Source organism: Pteronotus mesoamericanus, unplaced genomic scaffold, assembly GCF_021234165.1.
Source record: "Pteronotus mesoamericanus isolate MK-2021 breed Mesoamerican mustached bat unplaced genomic scaffold, CSHL_Meso_final contig_26, whole genome shotgun sequence".
Classification (NCBI taxonomy): domain Eukaryota; kingdom Metazoa; phylum Chordata; class Mammalia; order Chiroptera; family Mormoopidae; genus Pteronotus; species Pteronotus mesoamericanus.
The window spans coordinates 9,763,891-9,773,547 of NW_026555109.1; the positions used below are offsets into that span (position 1 = coordinate 9,763,891).

Consider the following 9,657-nt stretch of genomic DNA (forward strand, 5'->3'; position numbering starts at 1 on the left):
GGAGGGAGAGATAAAGAGTGGGAAAGAGGAGGGGAAGGGAGAAATAGATTGCCTTTTATTGCAAAGAATTGGCTTACACAATTGTGGGAGCTATCTAAGCAAGGCTGGGATCTTAGGGCAGAAGTCAAGAAGGGAAGATGATGAGCCGACTTACACCACAAGTCTGAAATAAATTGTGGAGTCTTCAGGCCCAGTGAAGCCCTAAGCTGTCTTTTGAAGGCCTTACCTGGTAAGGTCAGGCCCATCTAAGGTAATCTCCCTTTTGATTAGCTTAAAGCCAACTGATTAGGAATTCTAATCAATTCCACGAAATCCTTAGATATTGTTCGATTAAATGACTAAGGACTATGTTTTAGCTTAGCCAAGTAGCCACATCAACAAGCAATCACATAGGAAATGAAATAAATTGAGTTTGAAATCTGATGTTCAATGCTGATTGAAAAAAAAAAGTTTGATGAACTTGGTTTTTAAAATTTTTTAAATTACTTTAGCTGAAAGATTTAATGTGGATGGGCAACATAACTACTAGCAATTCATTATTTGTCCTCAGTTTCTTGGGTTTTTGTGGTAAGCATAGTTAGGAAACCACGAATTTTGTATACTTTTGCTCCATTTGTTATTGACTTATACAGTTCTTTAAGCTCTTAGCCACCATTTGCATTAATATTAATATTTAATGCAATTATGGCTAATATTATCCTCTGAATGCTTTTATATAATAATAGCTTTGCATTTACACAACACCACTTTTCCAAAGAGCTGTGAGTGCTTCATCAACAGTGAGCCAGATTTCTTCACTGGAAAACTTAGGGTAAGCTGTTTTCCACCTACCCCTAGAGAAATATTAACACTTTAGAACAAGATCTCAATTAGCGCTTGTAGTGGAAATAGAGTGATCAGTATTCTTATAGCATAAGATACTTCTCTGATAGGTCCTAGAAGGGTTATTCAGTGTTCTAAGCACTTCACAAAATATCATATGGAATAAGTTATTTTTTACATTTATGAAATTCAACACAGAACATTGGACATTGAGAAAGTACTTTTTTTCTTATATCCTCGCAAAAGAACATTTTTTAAAATCAATTTTTAGAGAGAAGAGTTGGGGGGAGAGAAAGAGGAGGGGGAGAGAGAGAGAGGAGAGAGAAACATCATTGTGAGAAAGAAACATCAGTTGGTTGTCCTCTAGTATGTGCCACGACTGGAGATTGAACCTGCATCCTGGGTATGTGCCCTGACTGGAAACTGAACCCATGACCTTTTGGTCTATGAGAAGATGCTCCAACCAACTGAGCCACACTGGCCAGGGTGGGAAAGTATTTTTGAATGATGAATAAACTATAGCTAAAACAATACATTTTGTAGACCAATGTGACTTTCTAATGCTTTCAGGAAAGAATAAGGTGGAATTTGATTAGAGTAACAGTCTTCTTACTATGTACACAGGAGAGAATTACCATAACCAGGAAGAGCAATATTCTCAGCTGTAGAAATTGGAATAACCTAAGTACTTTCTCTTTGTCGGGAAAAATAAGAACTATCTATTGTGTTTATACTAAGACACTATCAGCGATATGTCCCAAGGAACAGAATCACCCTATTAAGCAATAGGCCAAGCTGGTGATACAACAAAGAAAACATTCAACTAGGGGGTCATTAAATCTCTTTCTAGTTTTGTTCCTAAATAGCTTCATAGTTTGAGCAAGTCACATGACTTCTCTGTTTCTTCATTTATATAGTTAGAAAAGTGGTCTAATGACATTTCTCAATCATTTTGTCTCTAAAACTCTAGAAAAAACATATTGATTGTAAAAAATTATCTGGAGAAAAGGTATGAATATTCCTATTTGACATTAGAAATGCTTCACAGTGTTTCTTCTTAAATTAAAAATATTTTCTATACCTAATGGGGACAAAGACATAGAATATAAAACAATACAAATTGACAAACTTAATATTTATTCTAGAAATCATGATAACTTTACTCAGCTTTACATATTTTACTATTATTTTAAGACTTGGTAAAATTATTTTTTAAATATATCAAAATTCCAAGTCTAAATCAGTTACTCAATTACATTTTAAAAATTGTAATCCCAAGTTAATCTTTTGGATTCTCTAAGATGTTAAATTTTCTTAAACATTATAAGTACTCTAAAACCACATATATGGATTGTTATTCCCAAACTTAACACAAAGTCTTCATATAATAAATCTGATTTATGTCATCAATAAACTTAATTCTAAACCTTTCTGGGTTATTTATAGCCACCTACTTATTCTTTATGGAAACAATTTTCTATTCCAAGTAAATTGGATCACATCATTAAAAGGCTGAGTTTGTGCATTCAGAGATTTTTGGCTGGAGTATGAGATCTAGAGTGGTAGATAACTAGCAAAATTTTCCTCAAAACTATGAAAGGCAGATTGAGCTTTCTTTCATAGTCTCTTGGTCAAACTGGGCTCTAAGTCCATCCTACAAGTGGGATGGATACCACTTTGACTTCAATATGCAACTTCGCTGGTTTTTAGCTCTAATTTAAGCCTGAAATCCTCACCCAGACTATTTTACTCAAAGTTTGGTATCAAGTAATGATTAATACTGAAGGCATTTACTATTTAGTATTCTGAATTTTCATCACATTCATTTTATAGCTGTATAAAAGTTATTGAATTTGATTCTGCCCAACTCATGTGTATCTGGCTATGGTAGAGCCATAATCTCTTCATTCACTTCAATCGCAGTACAGATTTTGACTTTCAAATATATTATCTCATTTGAGACTTACCCCTTCAAGTGGGGAGGAAAAATATATTAATATTACTGCCAATTTTATTATTATTATCCCTAACCTATTTTGTTGAGTTTAAAGGCTATCTCTAGAAACTAATATCCCTATATACTAGTAGCTATGAGGTACCCAGTGGGTCTTGTTAAACTTTTGTTAAATGAATAAGTATTAGCTCTAAATTTTTATAATACAATATTGATATTGCATAATAAATACATTCCTTTGCTTCTATAACTCAAAAAAATTGGCTCTAAGATCCCTCCAAACTGGTAGAAGTATGAATTCTAATCACAATGAAGTAAGTGTGTACCTTGAAGTGGTAAGTTCTGCTGCTTCAGTGCCCACCTGGGCAAGCTCTCAGGGGTCTCATTCTCTGTCTTCTGTCATGCAGGTTGGGACTCTTCTTTGCATCACTGAGGTGTGAGGCCATGAACACTGCTCTGAGATAATCCTAGACAGGCTTGGGAGGTATTACTTCACTATCTGGCCCTCACTTCAAATCTAAACCCCTTCTTCCATTGTCTGGGCACTTGGCTTCACAGTCTCCTGCTACTCATGTTTGAGGAAGCTATATTTGAACACCCTAGTTTCCCAACCTTCCCCAAGGCTACTTTAGGAATCTAGGATCTTGCAAATAGCCTTGGTTGGAGAGGTCTCTGAATTCCTTGAAACTTCTGGGGTTTTTTCCCTAAACACACACACACACACACACACACACACACACACACACACACACATTAACATACATACAAGGCAGGGAGACACAAATTCTTTACTAACTTGTTGGCTTGGGAAGAAAAATAACAATAGAATAAAGAATGAGCAAAAGTTAATGTCAACAACCTGGAATAATTATTAGAAAACTATTTTAAATTTAGTGATGTATATTTTACAAAGTACTTCCATATAGTATATATCATGTTTAATCTTGCTAATATTTTGTAAAAACAAGTAAGAAATTACAACCCCTATTTAGCAAATGACAAATCTGAGACTCAAAGAAGTGCTTGTCTTTGTAAGTCTCAAAGATGTATGTGCATGTGAGTGTACGTGTGCATGTGTGTGTGCATGTGTGTGTTCTCAATGGTGTTGTACATTAGAATAATTAGTAAAAGGTGAAAGATTCATGTGATCTGAAGAGAAACCAGAGTATAAGACTACAGCACCTGGTATTCCCAGGCAGTCTCTCATCCAGGTACCAACCAGGCCCGACCCTGCTTAGCTTCTGAGATCAGACAAGATTGGATGCATTCAGGGTGGTATGGCTGTAGACACATTAGAATAATTAGGAAAGCCTTTCAATAGTGCCCATGTCCAGGACTCACCATAAATGAATTAAATAAAAGTCTCTGGATGTGGCCTAGCATTGCATTTCTTTTTAGAGTTTCCCAGATGATTCTAATATACAAGTAGGGATGAATACCAGAAACAAACCTAAAATAAATGTTTTCTAATTTCAAATGCGGTGTTTTGAATGTTGTATCACAGTGATCATTAGAATACTGCCATCGAGGATGTTAATTCTTGCTTTCTCTGTAAGGTGGAGGGGGCATGGTTTCATCCTACATTTCCCAGAGCACTCAGCCATCCAAGGAGAGAATCTATAATAAAGGGCTCCTGAAAGTTGTACAGCTCTGTTTCTATTGATGGGTTGCATAAAGAAAGTGTACCTATAGTGAAATATCATTAAGTCTAGGATATTTAGAGTCCCTAGAATATGAACGCTGCTCACAAAATTATAGTGTTTGGAATGGGTGTGAGATGAGTAGTAGAAAACAGAAGATGACAATCAGAAGCAGTAGCCCTTTTGTGGATGGAACTGGCAAGAATGCCCTACAAGGGTGATGAATAAATGTTCTTCTGATGACAGCAGGATTTGGAGTCTCTCTTTGATATTATGTTTGTCATTATCAGACATTATTTCTATCTCTTTGTTCCACTAGCATCTATTTTGTATATGGAGAGGCACAAGAAGGCAAAATGAAAAGCTATGATTTCTTGCTATGCTCTTGCTACATTATCTACAATGCAGATTCTTAAGGAAGACTGAGGTCCATTGTTCCCATGATGAGCAAGCAGCATTCTAATAATGGCAGCCTCCTATTTTAGGATTCTCAGCTTTTCTTTAAGGGTTACTGAATTCCCTCTATCAGTCAGCTGGGAAAATATATTTAGAAATGTAGTTGATGGGTTAAGTGTTCTTATTGTTGTTGTTTTAGTATAAATAAATTGAATTAAAAAGTAGAAATGCAGTTGAACTCATTTGGAATATAACTGCTTTATTGAATAAAAGATGGGACTCTTATTTACCCAAGATATAGGACAGATGATTATGGGAAAAATCCATGAAAAGTATATGTTTTAAATCCTTTTTAGGTTTGGTTTTAAAAACTTGTATTCTTTGTAATATGATATAGTCCTTTTCACTGAATAAGTAAAAACATAAAAATTATAAAGGAGTTAATAAGAAAAGGCATTGCGTGTAAAATAAAGATTTGATCAGAAAAGAGAAAAACATGGACAGAGGTACCTCAAAAAGAAAAATAAACAAAAACAAAATGAGGCAGCCAGTACAGAAAATCCCTTGAGGCAGTCAGGTGTGGAAGGGTCTTCTAGACTTGAGATAAGTGTGGTTTTTGGTTACCTTAATTGCTTCCTGCCTGCTTGGGTCCCTAGTAGGGAACAAAGCCAAAAAAAAAAAAAGAGACATTCTAGAATGATAAGGACACATCCACTGAGAGACCTACCATTTAATTAGCACAGGTGGCCTCAATTGCTGAATGGATCTAGGGTGGGTAATGTGGGAACCTTGACAGATGTAAGAAGCTGGTGTAGCCTGAGATAACAAGCTGGTCTACTGTCCCATGACTCTGGTTCCTTAAAATGCTTGTGAGTCCTGGAAGGGACAGGACCCTTAAAACCTAACTTCACATCAGGTTAAAAAGTATGCTTTTTAAGAAGGGATGGGAAAAAGCACGATAATTACATGAAGCTATGTGTTAAGGGTAAGCAAAGGATGAAAAATTAACCTTTACTTAAGCATTTAAAAATATCTTGGTATTTAAATGCATTTATGTAGTACTCATTGATTTTGAGCCTATTTAATGATTATTCTAGGTATAAAAGATTAATGAATAAAGATTTGTACTAGTTTATTTCTTTATCACTCACTAGGTAAAAGCTTTGTCGTTAGGCTCCTTCAGTGGAGGCAGCATCTACTATTGTCCTCTAGAGAAAGCCTGTCTTTTGATGAGGTGACATTAACTCTTAAAAGCTAAAATCACTACCTTAGCTAATATGTGGCCATTGCAAATGCCCTTTTATAGGGATAAACAGCCATTTAGAGAAGATTCCTTTATTCATTCAACCAATAATTGAGTCTACTGTGTGTCAGGCACTTGCTGATAACTGATGATCAAGAGATAAAGGACACCCTGCACTTTGGAGCCTCCAGCCTAGAAAGGGTCAACTCAAGACACTATTGCAGCAAGGAAAGGTTTGTGGTCCAGCCTGAGACACAAGATGGAAATTATGGGAAAAGGTATGGGCTGCTTTCCTCACCAAACTAAATTTATTTACAGACTTTTGGATTAATTTACAGTTTTACATATTTTTCAGGAAAAACATTCTCTCCAGCACATGTGGTTTAAAGAGGGTGAATTTTAGAGACATCCTGGTGCTAAGACTGATGGAGGTTTGGCAAGTTGTTCGCTTCTTCAGAGCTTCAGGGAGAATTTTAGGTCTGCAACCCAGAGACATTTGATTGTTATGAAGTGAATGAGAGATTGCAGGTAGAGCAGTTAGCATACAGGAAGTAATTAATAGTTAGTAGCTGTTCTTATTATAATGTCAGAGGGTAAACTTGAGGAGCACTTCTTACTTTCAGTCTTCCCCATCCCTAGCTGGTGAAGTAGCCCACTTTAGTCTTTTGTTGAGTGTTCCAGTTACACTGCCACCAGAATGATCCTTCAAAACGCAGAACTCTCATTATATAATGTGTTCCTTCACTGACTCCATTGCCTGAAGAGAGAGTCTCTCTTCCCTGCCTGACATACAAGGTCGCCCATGGCTGACTCAGACCTGCTTTTCCTGTCTTATCTCCTACCTCACTCCTGCCCTTTTGAACTTTCTCCTCCACCAAGACACCAAGACAAAAATACCATGCAGGGCCCTGATCACAGCATGTCTGTCACTCCATAACTCTCTTCTTTCGCACCTGCCTTTTCTTCTGTTAAAATTCCTCATCTTTCTGTAAGTGTTTTTAAAAATACGAAGTATTCATGGAAAAACTCCCTGGCCATAACCCTTCCAGGAGAGCAAGTAAATACTCTGCACCTAACACATACAATTACTTGTACATTATAAAATAATTTGATATTTTCATGGTTTCTCTCCCTGTCTATACTGTAGATCCCTCAGTGCCTCATATTTGCCTTTGTATCTTTAATGCCTGTTATGCAGTCTTCACTAGTGCTTATTGAAGGAGATTTAATGGTAGGTTCAATCTCTCTCTCTCTCTCTCTCTCTATATATATATATATATAATTAAAATTGTATATAATTTTTGCTGATTTGATTTAATGTATATTTACAAATTCTTGCTTCCCTCAAGATAAAAAAATAAAGACTTAACAATCACTGCAGTTTGTTGTTAGCATTGCTGATAATTATAAATCTTGTTTCAGACAGTTTATCTCCATTATTGCGTAGCTCAGAATTGATTTGCTATGCATCATAATTTGAGTCTTGCTCTTCTCTGTGTCCTTGCATTGTCTGAAGTGACCTATGTGCATCTCGAAAGCAATGTTGTCATTATTGTCTTTCCCTGATCCTGTTGAACCCCTCTGTGCCTTTTGACACCTTTGACCATCAGCTTTAATTATACTCCATCATTCTTATGATTTCCTCTATATTGCTTTGAGTCCCCCTTGTCTCCAATGTCATCTGGTGTCCCTTGATGATACATTTTGAAACCAATTCAGCATGTCTGGAATATGCATCTATTCATCAGAATAACCTGCACTCATCCCCTACACTGTCATACTAATAGCACTTGGGGATATTTATGGGTCTTTGCAAATACCACAATGGCTCCTGCTGCATCTGATGATTGTTTTTCTGGTACTAATGTTTGGATGTTTGCTAATTTTCTTAAGCATAATGCTGATAAAATAGAGCTATTATAGAAAAGTACTCTCCACATAAATACCTTTTAGCGCCATCCTGCATAGTTTCTTGAGTCTTATTTTTTCAGACTTTCTAATTTTTGCATCACCTTTGACTTTGAGTTTCCTGTAAGATGTACTTGCAACAAATCATTATTTTCCTGACTCTCTTTATGTCAGTGTCTTAAATTTAAATCACTGATACTATTCGATGGAATTTCAAATAAAATAAAAACATCATGGGTATACATTATCTCCCTCATACTCACAAGTAAAATGTGGCTTAATAATACTGATCATTACCTTTGACTTTCCCATTAGTTGTCTGATGTCATTAAAGTAATAATACATTTTCTGCTCTCAGTTTAATAGTTTCACACTTCTCTTAAATATTCATATTTTGATATTATCCTTTTTCTTTTACTTGAATAATTTGATTTAGTGATTTCTTCAATTGACTTTGTATTTTTAGTTGAGCCCTTTCTTTTGTCCCTCTTCTCCATAATTATTTTACTTTATCTTGTGTTATTATAAAATCTCACAAATTAACACTTCACAAATTTGGAATTTGTGCCAATTCAGAGCATTGTAGGTGAAAGTGTGTCATTTTTTTTTCCTGTGACTTAAAGACATATCAAGCTCAGAATCTTGCTGATCAAATCAGTCCAATGCAACCAAAGCCCACTGTATTTCTCTTCCTTGTCTTCAGTGGTTAATGCCTTAAGAGAAGCCCTGGTCATCTTCTTCCTCCCTTAGCAGTTGCCACTTGCGTTGTGCTCAGTTTTCCAACTTCTACCCACCTCTCAAAGCCTTCCTTAGTGCAAATGCCTTGTGTCCTCAAATTTCTTCTCTTGTTCTTTCCAGCTTTTTCCACTATTACCTAGTTCTCACAGGGGACCATAATCTCTCCTACTGTCCACAAATAGTTGCTGTGTACTTTCTCACACTTCATGTACTTCAGGCACAGAGCAAGGAATTGGCTTCCTCCTAGCTCCCTACTGCTGCCTTCATATTACAACTTCTCTCTTCTCCATCTGTAAAAAGAAAACCAAGCAACAACACAAACCCTGTTTTGTTTTTTTTTTTTAAAGCACAAAACATTTCACCTGAATTACCATCTCTTTCTCTCTATTGCTATTGTCTACTTTCTAACCTTAAAAATATCAAAGCTTTTGTACATGACTTAAAGCCTTTTCACCAAGGTCTAATCAGTGCGGGTAACTTCTGTACCTGTGGACACTTATCCATCCTTGACTCTCTCATCTGTGTCAGTTTTTGCTCCATGTGTTAGTCCCAAGTCACACTGGCAAGCTTGCTGTAAGACATAACTATAAACACCTCCATAAATCAGGGGAGAGTGGACCTACTTGAAATTTATGATTAATAATCTGAAATGCTGCTTGGCAAACCTACTAGATTTCTTTAGTCAACCATTACTCCACTCTGCACAATAATGATTTCAAAGTCTTTCTAGTTTCCATAAGTCTCTAAGCACATTTTTGGTTCTACACTCCTGGCCGATGACTTCATTTCCCACTTTCAAAGGAAAAACTAGCAATCAGATGGCAATGCTATGATCTTCTGGAAAACATACAAAACACTAACTTTCAATTCTGTTCACTCTATCTCCCCTTTCTCTTGCCTTAATAAAGCAACCTGCCTATCCTCTGAACTCTACCCTCTCCCATCTTACTCTTTTT

The 9,657-nt window shown here is 36.1% G+C and overlaps 1 pseudogene; it reads right to left on the bottom strand.

Moving 5' to 3' along the window:
* Positions 1–3,946: 3,946 nt before the first annotated feature.
* Positions 3,947–4,065, bottom strand: LOC129071219 (uncharacterized; annotated as a pseudogene).
* Positions 4,066–9,657: the final 5,592 nt, after the last annotated feature.